A 26647-nucleotide genomic window follows, 5' to 3' on the forward strand; every position below is an offset into this window, starting at 1 on the left:
CCAACATTATGACAGCTCAGATAGCACCATTCTATCCATCGTGGACAACAAATGAATACAACAGACAGAGAGAAAGACACAGTGATCACATTTTACCAATGCCCCAGAGGCTCAGGGAACCTAATAATTTATGAGCAACTAATTATATTGAAGCATTAATTATGAATCAACTGAATGACTCTATAATAAATGCAGGATCACTGTGAGGTTTCAAAAGGTAGGGCAATTTTTTAAAAGATTACTGGAATTAAAGTCACGAGACCCAGGTTTAAGTCCTGGCTCTGCAATTTATAAGCCATGGCCCCTGTAGAAGTCCCATCACCTATGACCTGTAATTTGATGTTTCTCACTATGCAGTCTCTAGACTTAATACTGGTCAAGAGGCAACCAAAGAGGGGAAGTGATTTGTGCCCCTTTTGAAGCACGCTATATAAGGCATAAAGATATAGTGCTACAGTAGAAAGATGGGAAAGAAAACAATTTTCAAGTAGCCACTATGTGTAAGGTACTTCACATACTGAATCAAAGCAGACAGGGATTCAGAGAAGGAATGTGCTCACCAACAACTACCTCTTTCCACTCTTATTACCCTGGATTCCACAGTCACTGGTATAAAACAAAACCAAGTTAATCAAATATTTTAAGATGCACATAATATCAAAGCCAAAGGCTTCCTTGGAAGTCATCCAACCTGACTGCCTAATGTTACAGGTAGGAATACTGAAGTCCAGAGTGCAAGAGGAAATTACCTAAGATCACACAGCAATTTATAGGTAAAGTAGGCACAGAACCCTCTTTAAACTGACAGAAATTTTACTTATCCTTCCCAGCAAAACTCAAACCTCATCTTTTTTTAATATTTAGTTTTTGTGGGTACATAGTAGATGTACATGTTTATGGAGTACATGAGATATTCTGTACACAGGCATGCAACGTGAAATAATCATATCATGGAGGATGGGGTATCTATCCCCTCAAGCGTTTATCCTTTGTGTTACAAACAATCCAATTATACTCTTTTAGTTATTTTTAAATGTGCAATGAAGTTATTATTGATTATAGTCACCCTGCTGTGCTATCAAAAAATAGGTCTTATTCTATTTTTTTGTACCCATTAACCATCCTTGCTTTCCACTAGCCCTCCACTACCCTTTCCAGCCACTGGTAACCATCTTTTTATTATCTATGTCCATTAGTTCAATTGTTTTGATTTTTAGATCCCACAAATAAGTGAGAACATGTGATGTTTCTCTTTCTGTGCCTGGCTTATTTCACTTAAGATAATGACCTTCAGTTCCATCCACGTTGTTGCAAATGACAGGACCTCATTCTTTTTGGTGGCTGAATAGTACTCCATTGTACATGTTCCATCCATGTTGTTGCAAATGACAGGATCTCATTCTTTTTTGTGGCTGAATAGTACTCCATTGTGCATATGTACCACATTTTCTTTATTCTTTCAACTGTAAATAGACACTGTGATTGCTTCCAAATCTTAGCTATCGGGAACAGTGCTGCAACAAACAGGAGTGCAGGTATTTTCTTCAATACACTAATTTCCTTTCCTGTGGGTAGATACCCAGCCATGGGATTGCTGGATCATAAGGTAGGTCTATTTTTATGTGTGTGTGTGTTTTTTTTTTTAAATCAGACCTCATCTTTAAACTCTCTGCCAAAGGATTTTCCAACTATACTGTTCCTGAGGTAATTCTAGCCCCTTTGTGTTCTGCTACTTCTAATTTATTATTAGTTTAGTCAAATCTAGCCAATGGCAAATATAAAAATATTATTAGCACATTTGGGCTAGACTTGACTTTTACTAAAAGTCTACCCTAAGCACCAGAAATGATAAATGAATTCTTATTCCTCCAATCAAAAAAAAACCAGAATATGTAAGTAAACACATATGAAAGTTATATACACCTTTTGCTGCAGTTGCAGGTTCTTCATTCAAATGCAGTTCAAGTGCAGTTCACCTTACATATAAAAAAAAAACATACATATAAAAATATGTAAGGTGCTATGTATGCTAGAAACCAAGAATAAATAGGTGAAAGAAGGCACATAGGTAGATAGATAGGTAATGAATAAAATATGATGTGACCCTAGAGGCTATCACCATCTAGTTAGCAGAAGGTGGAACCTAGAAAACCACGATACCAGGTCAATTGTGAATAGTGCTGAAGAACAGTACAAACAGTAAAATGTTCAAACACACATGAAAGAAAGGTTAAATTGAATTTGAGTGATCAGTGAAGTTTAAGAAAAGAGGTGGTATTCACAGTAGCAGCTTAAAGAACAAATAGGTCAGACTAGTGGTTTTTAACTCTAGGCTATTAGAATCCCCTGTGAGCTTTTTTCTTAAAGCTCACTGGTGCTGAAGTTTAACACCAGTGCTGAAGTACTCGGGGAGAAGTATATTAATATTTGCAATTTATTTTCAAATGCATTTTTAAGAAATAAGATTGATGAACAGGGATATAACATAACATACATGTCAATATATAATGCATATGATAAAGTTAGTACATGAAAATGTTAATGGTAGGAGAATCTAGGTGGTGGGTACACAGGTACTCACTATAAGATTCTTTCAATGTTTGAAATTTTTCCTAATAAAATGTTGAGGAGGAAAACATTAATGCTTGAACTCTACCCCTAGAGTCACTGATTTAATTGGTCTGGGGTAGGTATATAGTGCTTGGCCCAAAGAAAAGAGACAATAAATGTGTGATTTTCATGGAGAAAGATGATGGCAAATGCATCTAGACCACAGAATAACATAAATGTGAGAGTACAGTGTGGCAGAACGTAACATAAAAGAATAAAATGGGAGACTGAAAAAGTGGAACAGTGCAGATCACAGCAGGTCTTTTATGCACCACATAGAGCACTAGTCAGAAAAATGGTCCATTCTAAACAGCTCTAGAATTGTGCAATAAATGCCCCATGTTAAAAATAAAAGATGGGGCTTTTAATTAAAAAACAAGGCTGTGGAGAGATGACAATGAGAAAAGAGGTATTGCGTGGAGGAGGAGACCATCTGCTACCCATCTGCACTGAGGACTCAGTGATGCCTTGAGTTCACACAATGGGACTAAGCACCAGAGAAGATAAATGAATTCTGGTGCTTAGTCCAAGTCACACAATAAGACCTGGAGTTTAAGAGAGTCTTCTACACTGCCTAATAGAGTTGCTAAAATTCTAGAAACAGTTTCCTCAGAAAACCTTCAGGATTAACCATTTTTACAACTAGGATTTTAGCATTATTTGGGGGCTGTTTTAATAATCACTAACATTAGATCACACTTTGGAGTTTACAGAAAACTTAGAAGTCTATCTGGTATCATTTTTCTCATTCATCAGTGCAAATATTTATTCATCATCTACTGTTTGACAAGCTATGCATGCAGAACAGTAAACACGTCAGAAGAAGCAGCAAAGTTTCAAAGATGCTGCCAGTCACCCAGGGCCATACAGCTAGTGGGCAGCAGAGGCAGGAACCTGAAGTTAGGCCTGTGTGATGATAGAACCACTACACCACACTACACTGTTGACTCTAGAGGCAAAGGAAAGGACTAGATAACCTCTAATATTAACTCGAGAAGAAATAAAACCTGTTCCATATACTAATCACACTTCTTAGTCCAAACAGCCCACAGCAGCTGCAACTGGCATGATCAACACTCCATCCAGAACTGGGGAGTACTGTATGCCCTTGAGGCCTGGTTATGAGAATCTGATCTTTAATTATACTGTGCCAGGAGGTTTTCTTTGGCAGGGGGCTGGAATGCTGCAGTCTTGAATTTGCTGAGGGATATCCTTCTAACATGTCAAAGATACTCCCACTATGCAGCCCGGCCACTTGCTCTGGTTTAGCAACAACTGCTAGAGCAGCAGGGAGGAAAACTGTTGGCTGTTTCTGGGCGGTTAGGAAAGCTACTTTACTTTCTGATCTTCAGTTTCCTTTTATGTAAAACACAAACAAGACTACCTACTTTATAGAGTTATCATGAGAATTAACAAGCATATATAAAAGCACCTAGCATGCTGCCTGGCACAAAATAAATGTTCAATAAATATCTGTTCCCTTCCCCCACTTATATTTCTAGTTTCATCCCTACTATTTCCTAAACATGTCATTCTAGCTTACTATGCTTTCATGTTCCTGCCTTTGCCTATGCTGTTTTCTCTGCCTAAAATGTCCCAACTTGTCTGCCAAACAAACTCCTACTCATTCTTCAAGACCCAACCTGACTCACTTCCCCTATGCAACCTTCACAGAAGCCCCTCACCTCTATCTTTCCCCCAAATTTAACAGATCCCACTACTTCTGCTCCCGAAATGTAATAGCATTTTATATGTACTTCTATACAACAATTTCCAAATTTCATCATATCAACCATAATCCATGCTTCTTGTCCTCACCAGGCCATGAATAACTCAAGGGAAAAACTGAAGTTTGTTTAATCTCTACATCCCCAGGCTGAGCTGTTACACACCTGGTAATCAGCCAAGGTTCACTGACTAAGGCAGCCCGGATTAGCAGAAAAAACACGGGAGCTAAAAGGATCCTGAAGAACCAGCCAGTTTTATTTTTATAAAATAAAAACCTTTATTTTATGGGAACCTGGAACCTATAGGGATATGCAATTTACCTAAGATCACTAAATGAGTGATAAAAACATTACTAGCTTCTGATTATTCTCTTGAAAACTCTTTCTACACTAATTACATAATTTGAGACAGAATGAACAAGTGACTGTATCTGGGAGGCTTCCTACAATTAGAGAAGAATGAGAGGCAGCAAAGTGAAGTGGAAAGGCCAGAGAAATTTAGAGTGAGAGACTGAAGTTCTCTTAGGCTGGCTCTATACCTCTAATCCTCCCCACCCCCATCCACACCTACGCAACTTCCTCACTCCTACCACCTTGCAGACAGTCACTAGAGTTACTTCCAGAAACCAGTACTTACAGGTCTTATAATCCTCTGCCTACCATCTTGGGAAATTCCTAATCTGCAACCCCAGTTGAGTTATTCCCAATAATTAAGGCAAAAATTCAAATTTAACCTTCAAACCTCCAAACCTCCCATTGGATGACCTGCAATGATAAAGTTGAGGCCCTTATAATCTGAGAGCTGGAAGGAATCATAAAGGGGCCACTCCGTTCAACCTCCCAGGAAACAATGGAATCTATTGTACTGTCTCCTAGTTGGTTGACCTTCCAGCCAATCTCTGCCTGAACATGTTCTGATTTCCCACATTGCCATATGTTGCCTCAATGGAATAGTTTATCTCAAAGTGTCAAAAACCATAGCATGAAAATGGGATTGTCTCCCTCCTCTAAAAGGTAATTAGGACTAAATCAATCAATCAATCCTACAGTTTTCATTTACTTCAGTCATCCATGATCACTCAAACTCTCATCTCCAACCTTTTCTGTGAACCCTCTAACCTGACCAAATTCCCTCCCCGTCCTGACTCTGAAACCTTTCCACTATTCCCTCTGGAACTTCTCATTTGCCACTGGCTAACACTCCTCTGCTCCTTTACCTTAAAAGAAATCTGGCTATGCCCTGAAGAAGAGCCTTCTTTAGAAACCCTCTCAACTGGAGGCTGTTTTCCCTCTTACACCCTACTTATCAGTGTTGTCCTTAATTTTCAGTGCCATTTCCAAACTATGTCTTTCTCTCCCTCTTGTAAAAACCTGTATTTTCCTTTGAGTAGCTTCCACTGGCTGCTATCACACGTCTTTGCAGTCTACTAATCACTTTCTGGTAACTCCTACTGAAAGGCTTTAGTTCCTGCTTCAGTCTTCTTCTGAACCCCTCTAGTCATCATTCTAGGTGACGTCAACAGCCACAATGATGATCATGTCAACACCCTAGTCACTCCATTTTCTGACCTACAGTCCAAGTTAGCCAATACTCTCATGATTACACCTGGGATCTTATCACCAAAATGTGCAACAATTCCAATATCTAGAATGAATCATATACACTTCAGATACAACCTCCTATCCATGCACTTACTCAAGAATTTCCACAATTCCTAGACTTCAATTTGAGCTCCAATAAACTATCCAGCAGTCCCCTGCCTTTTTCTCTCTCTTTATCTAATCATGGTCCATCAAAATTACTCAAACATCAAAAACTATCAACACCTTGCCCTTCTCTCCTTTTCCAAAATTTAACTGGCAAAATCCCAGCTTTGGGATAGTTGAACTCAACTTTCTCCCAACTGTCATTATACTGAAGCAGCCAAATGTCCTAGAGAACATTACAAAATCCAGTTAACCGCTTTCACTTGAAAGTTATGATTACCTTCTGCTTTGGTTTGAATGTGTCCCCCAAAGTTCAAGTATTGGAAATTTAACCCTCACTGCAACTGTTGAGAGGTGAGATCTTTAAAAGGTGATTGGATCATGAGGGCTCTGGCCTCATGAATGGATTAATGTTACTATCATAGGCGTAAATTAGTTATCAAGAGAGTGGGTTCCTGATCAAAAGGATGAGTTCACCCCACTTCCCTTGTTACTCTTGCTCTCTTGCCCTTCCACCTTCTACCATGGAATGACATGGCAAGAAAGCCCTCACCAGATGCAGGTACCTTGGACTTCCCAGCTCTAGAACTTTAAGAAATACGTTTCCTTTCTTTAGAAATTGCCTAGTCTGTGGTATTCTATCATAGCAACACAAAATAGGCTAAGACACTTTCCTACATATGATTACCCTACCTCAAATGGGAATTCAATAGGATTTTCCAATAGCCCTTTCCTTTAGCTAATGAGCTTACTTTCTTTTTCCTTTTTTTCTTTTTTTCTTTTTTTTTTTTTTTTGAGATGGAGTCTCACTCTGTCGCCCAGGCTGGAGTGCAGTGGTACAATATCAGCTCACTGCACCCTCTGCCTCGGGGGTTCAAGTGATTCTCCTGCTTCAGCCTCCCGAGTAGCTGGGACTACAGGCGCCCACCACCACACCAGGCTAACTTTTTATTTTTAGTAGGGACCGGGTTTCACTATGTTGGCCAGGCTGGTCTTGAACTCCTGACCTCAGGTGATCCCCTGCCTCGGCCTCCCAAAGTGCTGAGATTACAGACATGAGCCACTGCACCCAGCCAATGAGCTTACTTTCAATGAGAAAATAGAAATCTTGGCAGAATAACTACATCTTCCTACCCTCAAATCTATGTGCCTCCCTGTATCTGCATCCATGTTCTCCTTCTTCCTTCCAGTTACAATGAAGGAGGTGTTCTTCCTCTCATCCAGAGCCAATTCTCTCTTATCCCTGTATTCCTTCACTCCTTCTCACTTGGTATAATCTGCTGTTTCAGCTATGTCAACCTTTCCCTCTCTGTTAGATATATTCAGTCATTCAACAAACATTTATTGAGCATCTACCAAGTACCAATACTAATCCAGTTGAATAAGAGAAAGGCCTTGCGCTCTTAGAGTTTATGGTCTAGTAAGAGATGCAGACAGAGAAATACACAAATAAATACACAATAGCAAGTCTATGTGTATGTGTGACTATTAGGGGGAGGGGCATGCATGGGGTATGGTACATAAGAGAAGATAATCAAGACATGCTTCTCTCAGAAACAGTTACTTAAGACCTCAATTAAATGAGACAGCAAATCATAGTAATATCTGGAAAAGCATTTTAAGCAGAGGGAGTAATAACTACAAATGTCTTAGATGAGAATATACTGGGCACGTAGAACAGCAAAAAGATTGGCAAGACTAAAGCTGAGTAAACAAAGAGAAATGTGGTAAGGGACTGAGATCAGAGATGTAACCAGAGGTCAGACTGTGTGGAACTTTATAGGCCACAATACATTTGGCTTTTGCAGCAAATGTGGAAAGACACTGACGGGTTTTGAGCACTGATCTGATTTATGTTTTTAAATAGACCACTCAAGCAGCAGAGGAGAATAGGCTGCAGGGGAACAATGCAGAAGTGGAGATCCCATTAGGGAGTCATTACAATAATCCAGGTGAGAACTAATGGTGGCTTTGATGACTGGCAATAGGGGAAGAGAAGTAATTCAAAGGCAGATACATATTGAAGGTAGAGTCAAATATGGTTTAAAGATTAGATACAGCATGTGATAAAAAAAAAAAAAAGGAAAAATTAAGATGATATCTAAATTTCTGGACTGATCTGAGAAATACTGGGTGAATATAAACAAGTTCTGGTGTCTCCTATTCAAAGACAGACAGACAGACAGACAGACAGACACACACACACACACACACACCCTTCCCTTGACACCCACATCCTCCTCCAAATACCACCTATTTCTCTGCTCCCCTTCGTAGCAAAACTTCTCAGAACAACTGTCTACTTAAACTATCTCCACTTCCTCCCCTTCTGTTTGCCAACTAACAATCTACCATTTCATCAAAAGCAGTCTTGTCAAGACTATCAGTTATCCCCATCTTGCCAAAATAAATGCTTATTTTTCTGTCCTCACATTACTCAGTATCTTGGCAGCATTAAATGTAATTGACCTCTCTTCTCTTTCAAATACTCTACTTTCTTGGCTTCTAGGGAAGTACACTCACTTGGCTTTTCTTTCATCTTTCTGTCTACTCCTATCTCTTTTGCATAATCCTCCTTCTCCAGCTATCATCCACACATCCAAGGCTTGGGACCTTCGTTGCTCAGAACCTTCCTTACTGATACACTACACTTTCCCCAAGATTATTTCCTCCATTCTCATGGTTTTACATATTAATACGTTGATGATGCCCAAGTTTTGATCTCTAGACCAAACAGCTCTCTTTCAGCCTAAAAACCATCTACTAGACAACTCCACTTGGCATTTCTCATCAGTACCTCAAATCTAACAAGACCAAATGGAACTCTTGGTTTTCACAGCATCATCATGAGTTGTAATTATATTTGTTTACTTATTATACATCTCCCTCAATAAACGATAAGCTTTGTAAAGAAGCAACGGTATGCTTTTGTAAGTCTGCTGTGCTTACCAATGTATACTCAGCAACTAAACAGGACTTGGCAAGAGTAAGCACTCAGGGCCAGGTACAGTGGCTCATGCCTGTAATCCCAGCACTTTGGGGAGGCTGAGGTGGGTGGATCACCAGAGCTCAGGAGTTTGAGATCTGCCTGGGCAATGTGGTGAAACCCTGTCTCTACAAAAAATACAAAAGCTAGCCAGGTGTGGTGGCTTGCACCCATAGTCCCAGCTACTCCGGAGGCTGAGGTGGGAGGATTGCTTGAGCCAAAAGGTCAAGTCTGCAGTGAGTGAGCTGAGATTGCTCCACTACACTCCAGGCTGGGCAACAGAGAGAGACATTATCTCAAAGGAAAAAAAAGAGTAGACACCCAGTATCGACACCAAAATTTACTAGACCCTGTCTCTGCCCTCAAAAATCTCACAGACTAATGGGAAAAGTAGACACATTAACCACAGTAACAATACAATATGGTAACTGCCACTATTGAGTGGTGAGAGGAAAGACATAGGTGCTGCATGAATCCAGAAGAGGGGCACTTAATAGCCTAGGAATCAGGGGACTTGTAGAATAAGTATAGCTATTAAGTGCCTACTATACAATTATTATTTTTTCTTTTTTATATGATTTTTTAAAGCTTTATAATAACCCTTCAAAGTAGGTATAAATATCTTCCATTTTTATATATGAAGCTTAAAAATATTAAAAATCAGGTAACAGTAAGTGGTAGAACCAGGATTTGAACTGAAGTCAATCTACTTTTAAGTCCCCCTTCCCCTTTTTTTGTTACATCATAAAAAGTCACTAAAAGTATCTTTTATAATTGCCACCTACTATCTGTTCAACTTTAAATAAAGCACATACTTCATGGTCTCTGTCTGACCATGGAGCTCATTACCAGTCCCAAAGCCCTATCTACCCCACTCCTTTTCCTTTACTCATTGAGGATTGAGGCTCAATCCTCTCCTATTAGTCTGTGAATCTTTCAAGGGCAGAGAAAGGGTGTAGTAAATCTTGATGTCTATTCTTGCCTGTCAGTGGCAACCCTAGGCTTTCAGGCTATAGCATCTGAGCATTTTTTCACAGCTTGAAAATGCTTTCGGGAACAACCACAATAACATCTATACAGCACTTTACAAAGCATTTTCACACATTCATGATTTCATCTTATCCTCACCAACCCTATGAGGTGTTAAATCCCTATTCTACAGAGGCCAGTGGAAGTAAAAATGCCTAGCCTAGCTGCATCTGGTCTCTGGACTCTACACTCCACCAGAAATTGAATTTAAGAAAATGGAACAGGGAGGAAAGGAAGGAAGAGATCAAATGACTCATAGAGGGAGCTCAGCACATAGTCACCCAAGTGGCCTCAAGCCAGAAGTTAACAGGGACGAAGTCTGTTTCCCTTGCAAGGTAATGAGTGTTGTTTGGCCATGGCACAGTGACCTGCCACATGGGATTGTTCTTTTTTTCATGTCAGCAGTACCTAGAGTCTCCCCCCAAAAGTAGGAAGAAAAGAGGAGATAGGAAAACTCCTTGTACACTGTATGTATACACAAACTCAGGAGATAATAGGGTATAAGAGAATAGATATCACCTTCAGAGAAGACGTAAGTTTAAGTCCTAGCTCTGCCACTGTCTTGCTAAATCAAAAGTGCCCTCTTCTGCATTATTACAGCCCCTTCTGCTTCCTTCTACAATACTTACCACATGAGCTTCCACATTCCTTGACCTGCATTTGAGGGCAGCAACTGAGGCCAGTTTTAATTTTTGTATCCCCACCAACCTAGTACCATAATTACCATAATGAGCCTGGGAGGTTGAAGCTACAGTAGGCTATAATTGTACCATTGCACTCCAGCCTGGGCAACAGAGCAAGATCCTGTCTCAAGAAAAGAAAAAGAAAAAGACAGGCAATAATAGATACTGGCAAGGACAGGGAGAAAGAGGAACCCTCATATGCTGTTGGCAAAAATGTAAATTAGTAGAGCCACTATGGAGAAATATATATAAATACACACACACACACACACACACACACATTCCACATTCTGACAGTGAGTGTCAATAAAACAGCAACTTTGTCATTCTCATCTCGGCTTTCCTTCTAACTCCCCGACTTTAAGGACAGAGCTCACAAAAATTTTGTTGATTAACAAAGTGAAGAGACAACCCACAAAATGGGAGAAAATATTTGTAAGCTATCCATCTGACAAAGGATTAATAACCAGAATATATAAGATGCTCAAACAACTAAATAGCAAAAAAAACCCCAAGTAATCCAATTTAAAAACTTGCAAAGATCTGAATGGACGTTTTTCATAACAAGACATACAAATGTCCAACAGGTACATGAAAAAAATGCTCAACATCACTAACATCAGAGAAATGCAAATCAATACCATAATGTAGTATCATCTCACTCCAGTTAAAATGGCTTGTATCAAAAAGACAGGCAAAGGCTGGGCACGATAGCTCATGCCTATAATCCCAACACTTTGGGAGGCCAAGGCAGGTAGATCACTTGAGCCCAGGAGTTCACAACCACCCTGCGCAACATAGGGAGACCACACCCCAAAAAAAAAAATTTTTTTTTTTTTATTAGCCAGCATACTGGCATGTGCCTGCAGTCCCAACTACTTCAGAGGCTGAGGTAGGAGACTGCTTGAGCCTGGGAGGTTGAAGCTACAGTAGGCTATGATCATACCATTGCACTCCAGCCTGGGCAACAGAGCAAGACCCTGTCTCAAGAAAAGAAAAAGAAAAAGACAGGCAATACTAGATGCTGGCAAGGATGGGGAGAAAAAGGAACCCTCATATGCTGTTGGTGAAAATGTAAATAAGTAGAGCCACTATGGAGAATAGCATGGAGGTTCCTCAGAAACTAAAAATAGAACAACCATATGATTCAGCAATTCCACTATTGAGTATATATCTAAAAGAAAGCAAATCAATATATGAAAGATATCATACTCCCATGAACACTGTAGCACTATTTATAACAGCCAAAATGAAAATGTATACATATATATATGTATATATACACACAACGGAATATTATTCGGCCATAGAAAAGAATGAAATCCTGTCATTTACCCCAACATGGTAAATGTTTATGTGGGAGGTAAAAAGATGAATCTTATGATGATACAGAGTAGACTGGTGGTTACCAAAGGCCAGAAAAGGGAGTAGGGAGGAGGAAGGGGGAAAAAAGGATATAAATGTACTTACTGAAACTGAACTGTACAGTTAAGTACAATGGAATATTATTCAGCCATAAAAAAGAATAAAATCCTGTCATTTGCAGCAACATGGATGATACTGGACGCCATTTTTTCAGATTAAAAAAAAGCCAGGTACAGGAAGACAAAAATTACATGTTCTCACTCATATGTGGGAGGTAAAAAAGTAGATCTCATGATGATACAGAGTAGACTGGTGGTTACCAAAGGCCAGGAAAAGGAGTGAGGAGCATGAAGGGGGAAAAAAAGATATAAATGTACTTACTGAAACTGAACTGTACACTTTAAACATGATAAACATGGTAAATTCTTTCAAATTTTTTAACTAAAAAAAAATTTGCTGAGTAGAAATCAGTTCAAAAAGACAGTAATCAAAGGGGAAGATAATTAACCTATACAGTCCCCTTTCCCAGACTATAATCTTTCTCTTTCTATACACAGCCCTACCCCAAATAACCCCTATCTTGTCCAGGCCACCGTCTTCTTCAAAGAAGCACTGTCTTCTCCTCCAGGCCTCCTCTGCCTGTCCCTCCAACCCATCCCTGCTATCCTCCCTCTTCTTCCCTGAGCTACCTCCTTTCCTCCACAGCTATCTCACAGCTGCCAGAGTTTCTGGTCCTCCCAGTCACTCATCTCACTAAAGGGAACTTGAGCCTCTGCCCAGCACTACTTGACATTCTTGCTCTCCTCCCACTCAGGCCCCCCTTTCCCATCTTGCTTATTCCCTACTGCCTACCTGCTGCCCCACCACCACCAGAAAAGATAGGAAACAAATGCAGGAAGAGCGAGTGCTTCTTGGCAGGCCCAAAGCAAGGCACAGAGGCAATAAAGAGAGAGAATGGTACCTGGGGAAGATAAAATTTGGAGGTAAAAGCTAGAAGCAGGTGAGTTAGGTAGAAAACAATGTTTGGACCTCACAAACACAGAAAAGGTCTCTACAAACCAGTAACCTACGAATAATGAGAAAGCTTAACCAAAAATTTTTGAAAAGAGAAGAAAGCCTAATCAAGAGGGGGAGGATCCAAGAGAGGGAAGGAAAAACTGGCTACACAGGGGGAGAAATACAAAAGGGGAAGCAAGAGGGGAGGAGGAAGGGTGAAGGGGATGGCAGGAGAAAAGGTAGGCAGGGGGCAGGAAAAATGATCAGGAGGAGGAAATAGAAAAGTGAGGAGAGGAAGACATAGAGTCATGAAAAAACTAGGGGGAGGAAAGAGGTCCAAAATAATCAAAGTAGGTTATTATCGGGCCTGACATGAGCTTCTTGGTGCCAGGTAATAAAGAAGGAAGGAATTATAGTGATTAAGATATTACCACAGGCACATCTGTCATTAACTCAGCAGAATAAGGAAGGGGCTCCAGAGAAGAGAGTCTAGTTTAAAGCAACTTTATATCTAAGGACAGAAAAATTGGCCAGTTTAGAAGCATTAACATACCTTGACCTTCTACTTCCCAACCCTACCTCCCTACACCTAACACACCTACGCACCACACTAAAATAAGCATCAGCATTCTCAGTCTTTGCTTTGCCCCTGAAGAACCAGCAAGATGCCATTCGAAAGGCTGGCTGGAAGACAGGATACCAAAGTCTACTTCCCAAGTTCTCCTCTCTTCTACAGTGTTGAGGGAGGGATATCTCTGCAGCCCATTTTAGCACTTTAAACCAGCTCACCTTTCCAAAAGATGGTTTGATGGTCTGAAAAAGCCAAAGTAACAAACAATGTCAAGTCCTTCACTGCACAGATATGGCAACTCAAGCCACAGAGGATGTCTGAACAGGACCAGTCCCCCCAGTCTCCTCCCTCCCAGTTCATTCAACCTCTTAACAAAGAAAAGCTCCCACAGTCCCAGCAGGCCAGCCACTAAGCCAAAGCAGAGGGAAGCACCACCTTGGCCACCAAGTAGAAGGTGGCTTGCAAAGGAGCAGAGCTTCTGAGGCAGAGCAGTTCCCCAAAGGCGCAGCTTCCCCTTCACACCCTTCCCTGGGCAGAGCTCTGATTCCAGTGTAGGCCTAGCCCTGGGTGGGCTCATCTAAAGGTTCCACCCTCAGCCCCTTCTCTCATTTAGGTCCCTTAAGGTAAGAGGAAAGTAAGACACCCCTCAAAATCTACTGGATCCCGTGTCACCATTCTCCGAAAGCCGGAGATCCCCCAGAACCCGGCCCAGCTAGGGGAGCCCCAGGCAGGGCCGGCATTACCTGGTGGGAAAGGCTGGCCCCGGCATCTCTGGAGATTGTTTCCGTCGCAGAGCCGCACCTCTCCCTGCCCAGCCGGGTACCCACAAAGCCCCTGCTCCACCGGCTCCGCTCGATTCGGCCGGGCTGGGCTCCTGGCAGCTCAGCCGCCAGCTCCCGAGGTGCAGCACGCTCGCGCCCTCGCAGGGCGGCAGCGAAGGCGCCGCGTCGGGGTTGGCGAAACAGAAGGGGCGGGGGAAGAAAGGAGGGAAGGAGGCGGGAGGAAGCCGCGCGCTTCTCCTTTTCTGCAAAGCAGAGCTGAGGGCGGGGAGACGGCTATCTTCTCACCGTCTCAGCTATTCTTCCCACCCAGTCTCCAGCAGGAGGTAATTTCTCTCCAGGGCCAGGTTTTCCAGGGCTTGTCAGAATCCTGTGTGAGCTCCAGAGTCAAGGAAGACAACCAGAGCTCCTCTGTGCCTTAGTTTCTACAGCTGAGTATAGAGGAGTCTCTTCTAGGATTCCTCAGGTCAGACCTAGGATTCACATTAGGCCTCAGGGAAAGAGATACACCTCCCCCCTCCCCAAACGTGCCAGGTTCTAATTCTAATGCTCCAGGAAGAACGCTAGGTGGGCCCCTATAACTGCTTCTAAGCAAAGAAAGCTCAGCAGCTGCAGCTGCTACATTATTATTATTATTATTATTATTATTATTATTATTATTATTATTTTGAGACAGAGTCTTGCTGTGTGCCCAGGCTGGAGTGCAGTGGTTGGATCTTGGCTCACTGCAGCCTTGACCTTCCCGGGCTCAGGTGATCCTTCCACCTCAGCCTCCCAAGTAGCTGGGACTACAGGTACCTGCCACCACACCCCGTTATTTTTGTATTTTTTGTACAGATGGGGTTTGCCATGTTGCCCAGGCTAGTCTCAAATCCTGTTCTCAAGCAATCCTCCTGCCTTGGCCTCCCAAACTGCAGATTACAGGCGTGAGCCACCACACCTGGTCAATGCTACCATTTATTAAGAACTATCGTGTACCAGGTACTTTATAAATGTTATGTCTCTCTCAAAACAACCTTATGAAGTAGGCACTATACCAATTCACATATGTCAAAACGGAGGTCCAGGGAAAATGTCCAGGGCTCATACAATATTTTTTAACCAACTATTGTGTATCAGGCATTGTGATGGAACCTGAGCTGAACAACACATTATAGAACATTTACCAACATGGCCCAGACTAGTAGTGCCTCTAGTAGTGCCTCCCAACTACTGAAACAATAAAACACACCTTCACACATTTGCAAATGCTCCCTAGGAGGTAGTATTACCTCACTCTGCCCCCTCCCAAACCTTGCTCTTAAGAGGCATGACAGAAGTCAGATTATGTGGTGTCTTTCGGGTCATAATTAGGAGTTAGGCTTTTGTTCCAAGTTTTATCAGTGGGAAGGCTTTGAAAGGTTTGAAAACATAATGACAAACTCTAACTTACATTTTTTAAAAGATCACTGGCTGTTCAGTGGAGAAAGGGGGTAGGAGTGGAAATAAGAAACAAGATAATAAATTCTCTCAGAGGTTCAGGCAACAGAAAATGGTAATGATTTAGACTAACATATTGTAAGATAATGTAAAAAGAAGCAAGCATATTTTCTAAAGACACAGCTTGGAAGAAGCAGCAGCAGAACTTGGTGGAAAACAGAATATGATGGGTGAAAGAAGTCAGTGACTTCCCCAAGACCACACATCTGGTAAATACTCAGGAGTTCAAGGCCATCCTGGCCAACATGGTGAAACCCCGTCTCTACTAAAAATACAAAAAATTAGCTGGTTGGTGGCGGGCACCTGTAATCCCAGCTACTCGGGAGGCTGAGGCAGGAGAATCCCTTGAACCCGGGAGGCGGAAGTTGCAGTGAGCCGAGATCGCACCACTGGACTCAAGTCTGGGCAACAAGAGCGAAACTCCATCTCAAAAAAAGAAAAAGGAAAAAAAAAAAAGAATTGGTCAATAATAGAGACCCAGAGAGTTGCTGTAGTCTGAGGATTCAGCTTCAAAGTCATTTTAAGATTTTTTTTAACCCCACACCATGTCCTTCATCCCAATTTACACAGGGTGAATGAGAGCCAGAAGTAGTCCTCTGCCTTAGACACAGCTTTTCAAACTAATAATCAATAATCATAGCAACTTATCTTACTCAACTTCCCACTCCATTCAGCATCCCCTTTGGATGGTCTTCCAGGCTTTTCTGAAATACATGCAGGAATGAGGAGCTCACTTTCCACTAGCACTATGAGGCAGTGTTTCCTCACATTCAGCGAGGTGGCTCTCTGTAAATTTCTAATTCTGCTCCAGGAGCAACGTCCTCCAGGGCAGGTCACATTAAAGGCTTGCAACTATGTATGTATGTAAGCTAATTTATTATGCCCCTCCACTTTCTCTCTTCTCCAAGATAAATACTCCCAGTTCTTTTACTCGTTTGTTCATTCAACAACTATTTAAGCATCTTGTGCAAGTCACTGGCGATAGACACATCAGTGAACAGAACCACATCTTCAAGGAGTTGATAATTTTATGGTTTAGTATGGTGGCTTTCAATTCCCCCTGTCCACCAGAATAACCTGAAAAGCTTTAAATATGTGTAAATATACTAGAGTCCCAGCAGAGATTCTGACTTGGTTGGTCTGGGATGTGGCCTAGGCAATATATTTTTATAGATATAACTATATTGATATCTACTGGAAGACTGAGTTACTATAAAGCTACAGTGATAATGACAATGTGGTATTAACTAAAAAAATAGATAAACAGATCAGTAGAATTGAAGTAAATAGCCCAAAATAGACCCATACAAATGTGTTTAACTGACTGTAAAAGAGAAAAGGAAATTCAGTGAAGAAAGGACAGTCTTTTCAACAAATTGTGCTAGGACTGGACATCCACATCCAAAAAAATGAACCTAGACACAGACTTTATGCTTTTTACAAAAATTAACTCAAAATGGATCACAGACCATTGCATTTGCAAAATGCAAAACTAAAATGTCTAAAATATAATGTAGGGGAAAATCTAGATGACCTTGGGTTTGGCAATGACTTTTTAGATACAGCCCCAAAAGCAAGATCCATGAAAGAAAAAAATTGACATGTTAGACTTGATTAAAATTTAAAATTTCTGCAAAATATAGTGTTAAGAGAATGAAGAAACAAACCACAGACTGGGAGAAAACACATCTGATAAAAGGCTTGTATCAAAATATACATAGAACTCTTAAAACTCAATAAGACGTGACCCAATTAAAGAAAAAAAAAGCTGGGCAAAAGATCTGAACAGACACTTCACCAAGGAAGATATACACATGACAAGCGTATGAAAAAATGCTCAGCATCTTTTATCATTAGAGAATCGCAAATTAAAACAACAATAAGGTATTACTACACATCTATTAGAATAACTAAAATCCAAAACACTGACACCACCAAATGGCGATAGGGATATGCAGCAACAGGAACTCTCTCATTCATTGCTGGTGAGAATGCAAAATGGTACAACCACTTTGGAAGACAGTTTAGGAATTTCTTACAAAGCTAAATACAGTTATGTGTCACTTAATGACAGGCATATATTCTGGGAAAGGTGTCATTAGGTGATTTCATTGTTATGTGAACATCACAGAGTGTACACATACAAACCTAGATGGTACAGCCTACTACACACCTAGCCTATATGGTATAGCCTACTACTGCTCTGAGACTACAAACTTGTATAGCATGTTACTGTACTGAATACTAGGCAACTGTAACACAATAGTATTTATGTATCTAAACATACATGAACATAGAAAAAGTACAGTAAAAATACACCATAAAAGATTAAAAAACAACAACAAAAAAAAAACAGTACATCTGTAAAGGGCATTTACCATGAATGAAACTTGCAGGACTGGAAGTTTCTCTAGGTGAGCCAGTGAGTGAGTGGTAAGTGAATGGGAAGGCCTAGGACATTATAGTACACTACGGTAGACTTTATAAACTATGTTTAGACTGCACTAAACTTTAATTTTTTTTCTTTCTTCAGTAATAAATTAACCTTAACTTCCTATAACTTTTTACTTTAAAACTTCTTAATTTTTTAAAAACATTTGGACTTGGCTGGGCACGGTGACTAAAGCCTGTAATCCCAGCACTTTGGGAGGCCGAGACAGGCGGATCACAAGGTCAGGAGATCGAGACCATCCTGGCTAACATGGTGAAACCCCATCTCTACTAAAAAATACAAAAAAAACTAGCCGGGCGTGGTGGCGGGCGCCTATAGCTACTCGAGAGGCTGAGGCAGGAGAATGGCGTAAACCCAGGAGGCGGAGCTTGCAATGAGCTGAGATCTGGCCACTGCACTCCAGCCTGGGCAACAGAGCGAGACTCTGTCTCAAAAAAAAAAAAAAAAAAAAAATTTTGACCCTATTGTAGTTAATACTTGGCTTAAGACACAAGCACATTGTACAGCTATACAACAATATTTTCTTTATAGCTTTATTCTAATGCTTTTTTGTATTCTTTGTAGCATTATTATTATTATTATTATTAGAGACTGAGTCTCAACTCCATCACCCAGATAGGAGTGCAGTGGCATGATCTTGGCTCACTGCAGCCTCCACTTTCTGGGTTCAAGCAATTCTTATGCCTCAGCCTCCCGAGTAGCTGGAATTACAGGCATGTGCCACCATGCCCAGCTAATTTTTGTATTTTCAGTAGAGATGGAGTTTCACCATGTTGTCCAGGCTGGTCTCCAACTCCTGAGCTCAAGCTATTCACTTGTCTCGGCCTCCCAAAGTGCTCGCATTACAGGTGTGACCACGCTTATCTATTTTTATTTTTTACCTTTTAAACTTTTTGTTAAAAACTAACACATAAACACACACTTTAGTCTAGACCTACACAGGGTCAGGACTGTCAATATTAGTGTCTTCCACCTGTACATCTTGTCCCACTGTCAAGATTAGTGTCTTCCACCTCTACATCTTGTCCCCCTGGAAGGTCTTTAGGGGCAGTAACATGCATGGAGCTGACATCTCTTATGATAACAATAACTTCTTTTGGAAGACCTCCCAAAGGACCTGCCTGAGGCTGCTTTACAGTTAACTTTTTTTTATAAGTAGGAGAACACTCTAAAATAACAACAAAAAGCATAGTAAATATACACACCAGTAACAGAGTCATTTATCATCATTATCAAGCATTATATAATACATATAATTATGTGTTCTATACTTTTATATGACTGGCAGCACAGTAGGTTTGTTTACACCAGCATCTCCACAAACATGAGTAATATGTTGCATTAATATGTGATGATGGCTATATCATATATGTGGTCCATCACTGACTGAATCATCATTATGTGATTATAGTATTCCTAGGTATTTACTCAAAGGAGTTGAAAACTATGTTCACACAAAAACCTGCTCATGAATGTTTATTGCAGTTTTATTCAGAATTGCTAAAAACTGGAAGTGACTGAGATATCCTTCAAGATTGAATGAATAAACTGTGGTATGTCATACAATGTAGTATTATTCAGTAAAAAAAGAAATGAACTATCAACCCACAAGAAGACATGGAAGAACCTAAAATGTAGATTTCTAAGTAAAAGAAGCCAGTCTGAAAAGGCTGATTCCAACTACATGATATTTGGAAAAAGGCTAAACTATAGAAATAGTAAAGAGATGAGTGGCTGCCAGGTATTTGAAAGGCTGGGGTTAACGGTTAAGGAATGAATAGGTGAAGCACAGGGCATTTTTAGGGTATAAAACTATTCTGTATGATACTACAATGATGGATACACACACTATGTATTTGTCAAAACCTACAGAACTATACAACCCAAAGAGTAAACCCTAATGTAAACTATGTACTTTAGTCAATAATAATGTATCAATATTGGTTCATCAATTCTACATTAATGAGATGGTGATAATAGAGGAAACGGGGAGAGAGGGATTCTGCATTTTCTTTTTTTTTTTTTCTCTGAGACAGAGTTTCACTCCTGTTGCCCAGGCTGGAGTGCAATGGCGTGATCTGGGCTCACTGCAACCTCCACCTCCCCAGTTCAAGCAATCCTCATGCCTCAGCATGAGTAGCTGGGATTACAGGCACACGCCACCATGCCTGGCTAATTTTTTATATTTTTAGTAGAGATGGGGTTTCACCATGTTGGCCAGGCTGGTCTTGAACTCCTGACCCTCAGGGGATCTACCTACCTTGGCCTCCCAAAGTGCTGGGATTACAGGTGTGAGCCACTGCGCCCAGCCAGATTCTGCATTTTCTACACAATTTTTCTTCATGGAAACTAAAACTCTAAAAAATAAAGTCTATTAAAATAAAAAAATTATCAAGCCAAAAAAAAAAAGAAACAAAGACATACAAGATAAAGTTCATCTTCCTTTTTATTAGATTCATTACACATAAAATTACTCTGACAAATTGCTATAAAGATTTCTAAGTACTTTCAATTTCTACGCTTATCCCATTGTGGGCTAGGAACAGTTCAGACTACACTTTCAGTAATGATGATCTAGAGTACCCTCCACTAAATAGAGTTCTGTTTGCAATGATCCTCTTACTGCCTGGTACCCCGAGGGGAACATGATACTCTAAGTGTAGTCTGTCCCCTGCAAAACATAGTGGAACTATCACCTCCTTTAACTGTACTTAATACTTCCAATAATTCAGCCTGAAGTTGCATTAGATTTTTATCCACTGCAATGCCTTTGGCTGACATTGAGCTTCAGCAGCCAAAACCACCATTTTCATAAGAATAGCATCATGCTAAGTCTCCTCCAGCCTGCCCATATGTTGCCATTTCTTTTGAGACTTAAAATGCAGAACTTCGCTGTCTTCCTCCTAAATTTCATCTTGTTGGCTTCAGCCCATCATTCCAAGCTCACTCATCTAAATATTAGTTTTCTCTTTCAGTTTTTGTCACCTACAAAGCTAATAAGCATGCCATCTCTTCAAACATTTTTCAAACATCTGTCATGTGCTCTTGCCTGTTCCAGGTTTTGAGGATTAAAGATGACCTAGAAATGGCCTACGTTTCGAGGAAATCACCACTAATAGGGGAAGTTGGCAAATACAAAACTAAAAAGTGCTACACTAGAAAAATGACTGAACAAAATAAATAGGATCAGGTAGACAAAACAACAAAACGTCTATGTACAGTATTAGGCAGAACCACTAATATCTTCAGCAGGAACGATCAAATTCAGACATCATCTATTTTAGATTTCAGTTCTGAATAACCAAATACTGGTTTGGTTACCAAAGGTTAACTGGCTGGCTAATACACTGTCTCTCTCTTTCAATGGTGGGTGCTGCTATAGGAAACTTGGCTAAGTTTAGTTCCCTCTGACGAAACACAATACTTATGAAATTGAGGCATACTGGTAAGATGCCAGCAGTTTTATTTATTACTAACAGAATCAAATGAGGTAAAAGCAACTTCAGAGATGACTCTGTACATTCAAAGAAATTAAATCTTGGAGATCTCAAATGACTTGCTGAAGTTACACAAGTTAGCAATTAACATATTTTAAGTGCAATAACTCCTTTCATTTAAATAGTCCTCTGGTTTTCAAAGTAAATAATTAACAAATTATTCTTATAAGCCATGGACCTTGGCCAGCAATGTTTTGTCTCTGTAGTCATCTTAAGCCTAACCAGGCCTTTTTAAGTCACTTATCTCTCCTCTGTAGGCATATGAGTTAGCAACTCCTGCTAACTCTATTATAAAAGCGAATGATCAATAATCATTCAAAAATTTGGTTTTGTTTGGAGACTACAGCTTTCAATCTAATGGTTTATAACTGATGAACAGTGTGACTGAAGTGCCTAAAAGATTTGAAAATGATTATTTTTATTGGGTTCTTTAGAAACCACAAATAACTTTTAAAACAATATGTGTACTAAGTGAAAATTATAAATCTCCTGACATAACCAGTTAAATGTACAAGGAAATCAGTCAACAATGATGATGCTGGGTTTAAAACAACATCTGAAATGACATTTTTTCTTGTAGTGATTAGATGGTAAGGCCAGTTGCCTGTTAAGGTCACTTTCTGTGGAGTATACTTTCAGTAATGATGATCTAGAGCACCTTAGATCTTGATATGAGGTGGAGTATAAAATAAATAATAATAGTAGCTTACAAAAACACTGTAAAGAAACAAGCAAAAGAAAGATGGAAATGAAAAAAGGTACTAATAAATCTATTTAGTGGCAGTCAGTCATAAGTCAAAGCAAACAGTCATAAGTCAAAGCATACTTGAATTTCAAACAAGGCAAAGAAGTGCAGAGAAGGGAGACATTAATTATACCTGCAGAACTAAGAAAAGCTTCGTGGTAGAGGCAGAATTTGGGTTGGTATTGAAGAAGGAGTAAAATTTTCATAGCAATATTGAGATTTCCCTTGAGTGAATCACAAAAACAAAGGGCCAAAGGAGTAAAAAGTATGAGTGGTTTAGGAAACAGTAAATAATTTGGTCCTTCTTGGAAATAGTAAATAATCTCATCATTCATTCACCACTTATTGAACATATTCTACATGCCAGACACAATGCTCGTCACTATGGATGCAAGGATGACATGACCTAGTTCTTACCCTCAAAAGGAAAAGCATTTTTAAAGACAATAGGAGACAAAGCTGTGTCACTGATTGTCAGACTTAATAGGTCAAAACTCTGTTCCCCCTTCAGGTGTTTCCTCCCCCCACCCCTCAATAAATGGCAATTCTACTCTTACAGTTGCTAAGCCAAAAATCTGATTCATTTTTTACTCCACTTTTTGTCTATCAGCACCCACAAGCATCCATCAGCAAATTCTATCAACTCTACCTTCAAAACAGATCTATGGTCCAACCACTTCTCATCACCTTTACTGTTATCACCTTGGTCCAAACCATCAGCAATTTTTGTGTACAACAGTGGATCTCAATAGTGGGGTGAATAGGAGTTGGGGAGGGGAGGACAGATTTGCTCTGCTCCCCAGGGGATATTTGGCAATGTCTAGGGAAATTTTGGATTAAAACAACTGGGTAAGTGCTACTGGCATTTAGTATGTGGGAGCCAGGGATACTATTAAACATCCTAGAATGCATAGTATAACCCCCTCACAACAAAGAATTATCCTGCCCAAAATGTCAATAGTGCCATTGTTGGGGAACTCTGACCGAGAATATTACAACATCCTTCTTAACTGATCCATTCTTGCCTCCCAGGGTGATCTATTTAAAATATGTCACAGATCACATCACTCTCTTCTGCTTAAAATCTTCCAGTGGCTTCCCCAATCTCAATGGAAAAGCCAAAGTCCTTACAAACACATACAAGGCCTTATATGATCTTACCTTCCTCTACCTCCTCCCCTCATCTTACCCTGCTACTTCACTGACCTTATCTCCGACTTTTCCCCACTTCACTCACTCTGCTCCAGGCACCAAGGCTTTCTACAACAGGCTATATACACTCTCTCCTCCAGGCCTTCGTACCCTATGGTGACTATGCCTGAAAACACATTTCCCCTCAGATATCCATATGGCTTATTGCCTTCCTTCAAGTGTCTGCTGAAAGATCACTTTATCAGATAATTCTTCCCTAACCATTCTTTATAAAATGATTTAAAAATCTCCCTCTACTCTATATCAGCACCCTTTATTCCACCCTATCCTGCTTTATTTGTATTCTGGCACGTATCATCAACTGACATTTATTTGCCTATTGGCTGGCTCCCTCCAATCAACATATGCTCCACAAGGGCAAAGACTTTGTCTTTATCTCCAGACGTCAGAACTATTCCTTGCAAACAGTAGGTGATAGATAAGTAATGGCTGAATGAAGGAATGAATGAATAAATGGAGCTAGAAAGACCAGTCAGAAAAAAACTACTTTAATAATGGTTGTCCCTTAACAACATCCTTTCCTGAAGGCTAGGAAAGGAATGTGGATGCAGTCTTAGAGTGACTTAAAGTAACTGTCCAAGAGTTTTCCTCTCATCATGTCATACAAATCACCTTTTGCCCTTCTGACCAAAAAGAGAGACAGGGGAAGGGAGGAAGAAATGGAGAATTCTATAAGAACATTATAATAATCAGAGGTATCTAATAATGAAATGGACAATCTCTGAGGTATTAACATTGCCAATCAACCTCTCAGCAGGGAAGATACAGCAACAAGTTACTGCATAATCCCGTAAGTTTTCCTCCCTTTGCCTATCCTTTAGGACCCAACTTAAATGTCACCACCTCTATGAAGGCTTCCTATAATCCCTCAAACAGATTTAATGACTCCTAAATATGGCCCTTATAGAAGTCTTCCCAAACACTTATCCAATTTACAGAAAGTATTTGATAGTATTTCTTTTTATCTCTAGACTGGAAAGGTAGTATTTATCTCCTCATTTACTACTATATCTCCAGCCCAAAAATGAAGTAGCTCCAATAAAACACAGGCACCAGCACACATTTTTATAAAATCATACAGAGTACAAATACATTTTTTAAAACCATATTAAAAAGTCACTAAAGGCAGGGCACAGGGGCTCACGCCTGTAATCCCACCACTCTGGGGAGGCTGAAGCGGGTGGATCACCTGGGGTCAGGAGTTTGAGACTAGCCTTGCTAACATGGTGAAACCCCATCACTACTAAAAATACCAAAATTAGCCAGTCGTGGTGGCGGGCACCTGTAATCTTGGGAGGCTGAGGCAGGGAGAATCACTTGAACCCGGGAGGCGGAGACTGCAGTGAGCTGAGATCGCGCCATTGGACTCCAGCCTGGACGACAGAGCGAGACGTCGTCTCAGAAAAAAAAAAAAGTCACTAAAATCAAATGACTTTAAAATCCCTAATCAATATCCATTCATCCCTTCATCCTTGCCAATTTTGCCAACCCTAATTTTATCCAGGAAAGTAATGAGACAAACACTCGTTTTCCCAGCCTCCTTTAAAGTTGGGCATGTCCCTGTGACAAAGTTCTAGTCAGTAAGTTTCTAAGGATTCTGGGGAAATGGTTGCTTTAATTATAAAATAGAACACAGGCAGAGTGCTAATTCTGCCTTTCCACCCCTTTCTTCCTTTTTCAAACATTCTTTCTGGAGCTGCAGTAGCCTCGTAACCTTGAGGTCATAAGTACAAGAGTGGAAAGCACACACTCGATGGCAGAGTGGCCGAGTGGAAAAGGCTGGCAGCATAGAAAAACAGAAGGAGCCTGGGTTCTAAATGGTATTGTATCCCATCCTATACAAGCAACCAATACCCTCCCTCCAGAAAATTAATTCCTATATTTTAAATCACTGTTAGGTTTTCTACTACTTACAGCTGAAAATATTTCTAATTGAGACAAACAAGAAGCATACTAGAGAATCAAGAAAAAGATGCTTCTTACTAGTCTGAAACATTGATTCCTTATTAGCCACTGGTCTCTAACCATAAATAAATTCCTCTTATTAGCATGAGAATGAAAAAGATCTGAGCAAATTAAGACAATACTAGGTAGATATGAAAGGAAGACTGAGAATATTCTTCACAATTTGATATGTTCCCAATAAGGCAGGCAATCACTCTTTCCAAGTTCTTAAAAAAAAAAAAAAAAGAGTAACAGTATAACCTGTCTACTTCAAAAATGGCTTTCAAGTTGCTTACAAGCATAAATATGTATATACACACACACACACACACACACACACACACATCCCTTAGGACAACAGTAATCATCAATGGAATACAGGTAATAAAGTAGGAGACAATTACAACATAGTACCAACACTCCATGCTTTGCAATTCATGACCAAATTTTGCTCTGAGCATCCTGGAAGCCAAAACCAAAATTTAAGAGAAAAGGGTGAAACTCAAACTAATACTCATTGTCTCATGAAGGAAATATTTCAGTGTTGTTAAGGGACAACCATTATTAAAGTAGGGGTTGAAAAATTCTACAAAAGGCCAAATGGTAAATATTTTAGGCTTTGCAGGCTCTATCATCTCTGTCTCAACAACTCAACTCTGTCTTTGTAGCACAAAAGCAGCCACTGACAATATGTAAATGAACGTGTGTAGCTATGTTTCAACAAAACTTTATTTATAAAAACAGGCAATGGGGCCAGATTTGTCCCACAGGCTGTAGTCTGATGACCTCTGACTCAAAGGATTCTTAGATGTAAGCACCAGATTCTCAGTCTGGTGAAAATCAATTTAAAATCTGAGTCTAATGA

The 26647-nt window shown here is 40.2% G+C and overlaps 1 protein-coding gene across 4 annotated transcripts in view; it reads right to left on the reverse strand.

Moving 5' to 3' along the window:
- Positions 1-26647, reverse strand: part of PAK1 (p21 (RAC1) activated kinase 1) — a 148387-nt gene that overhangs the window by 70945 nt on the left and 50795 nt on the right. For 2 of the 4 annotated variants that reach the window (XM_025356772.1, XM_025356774.1), the window contains exon 1: positions 14418-14636. The exons of 1 other annotated variant lie outside the window; for it this stretch is intronic. The gene's annotated coding sequence lies outside the window, so the exon portion shown is untranslated. Of the gene's footprint in view, positions 1-14417; positions 14703-26647 lie in introns of those variants that run through there. One more of the 4 variants, XM_025356771.1, reaches the window with a different exon arrangement.

The sequence above is a fragment of the Theropithecus gelada genome, chromosome 14 (assembly GCF_003255815.1).
Source record: "Theropithecus gelada isolate Dixy chromosome 14, Tgel_1.0, whole genome shotgun sequence".
Lineage (NCBI taxonomy): Eukaryota > Metazoa > Chordata > Mammalia > Primates > Cercopithecidae > Theropithecus > Theropithecus gelada.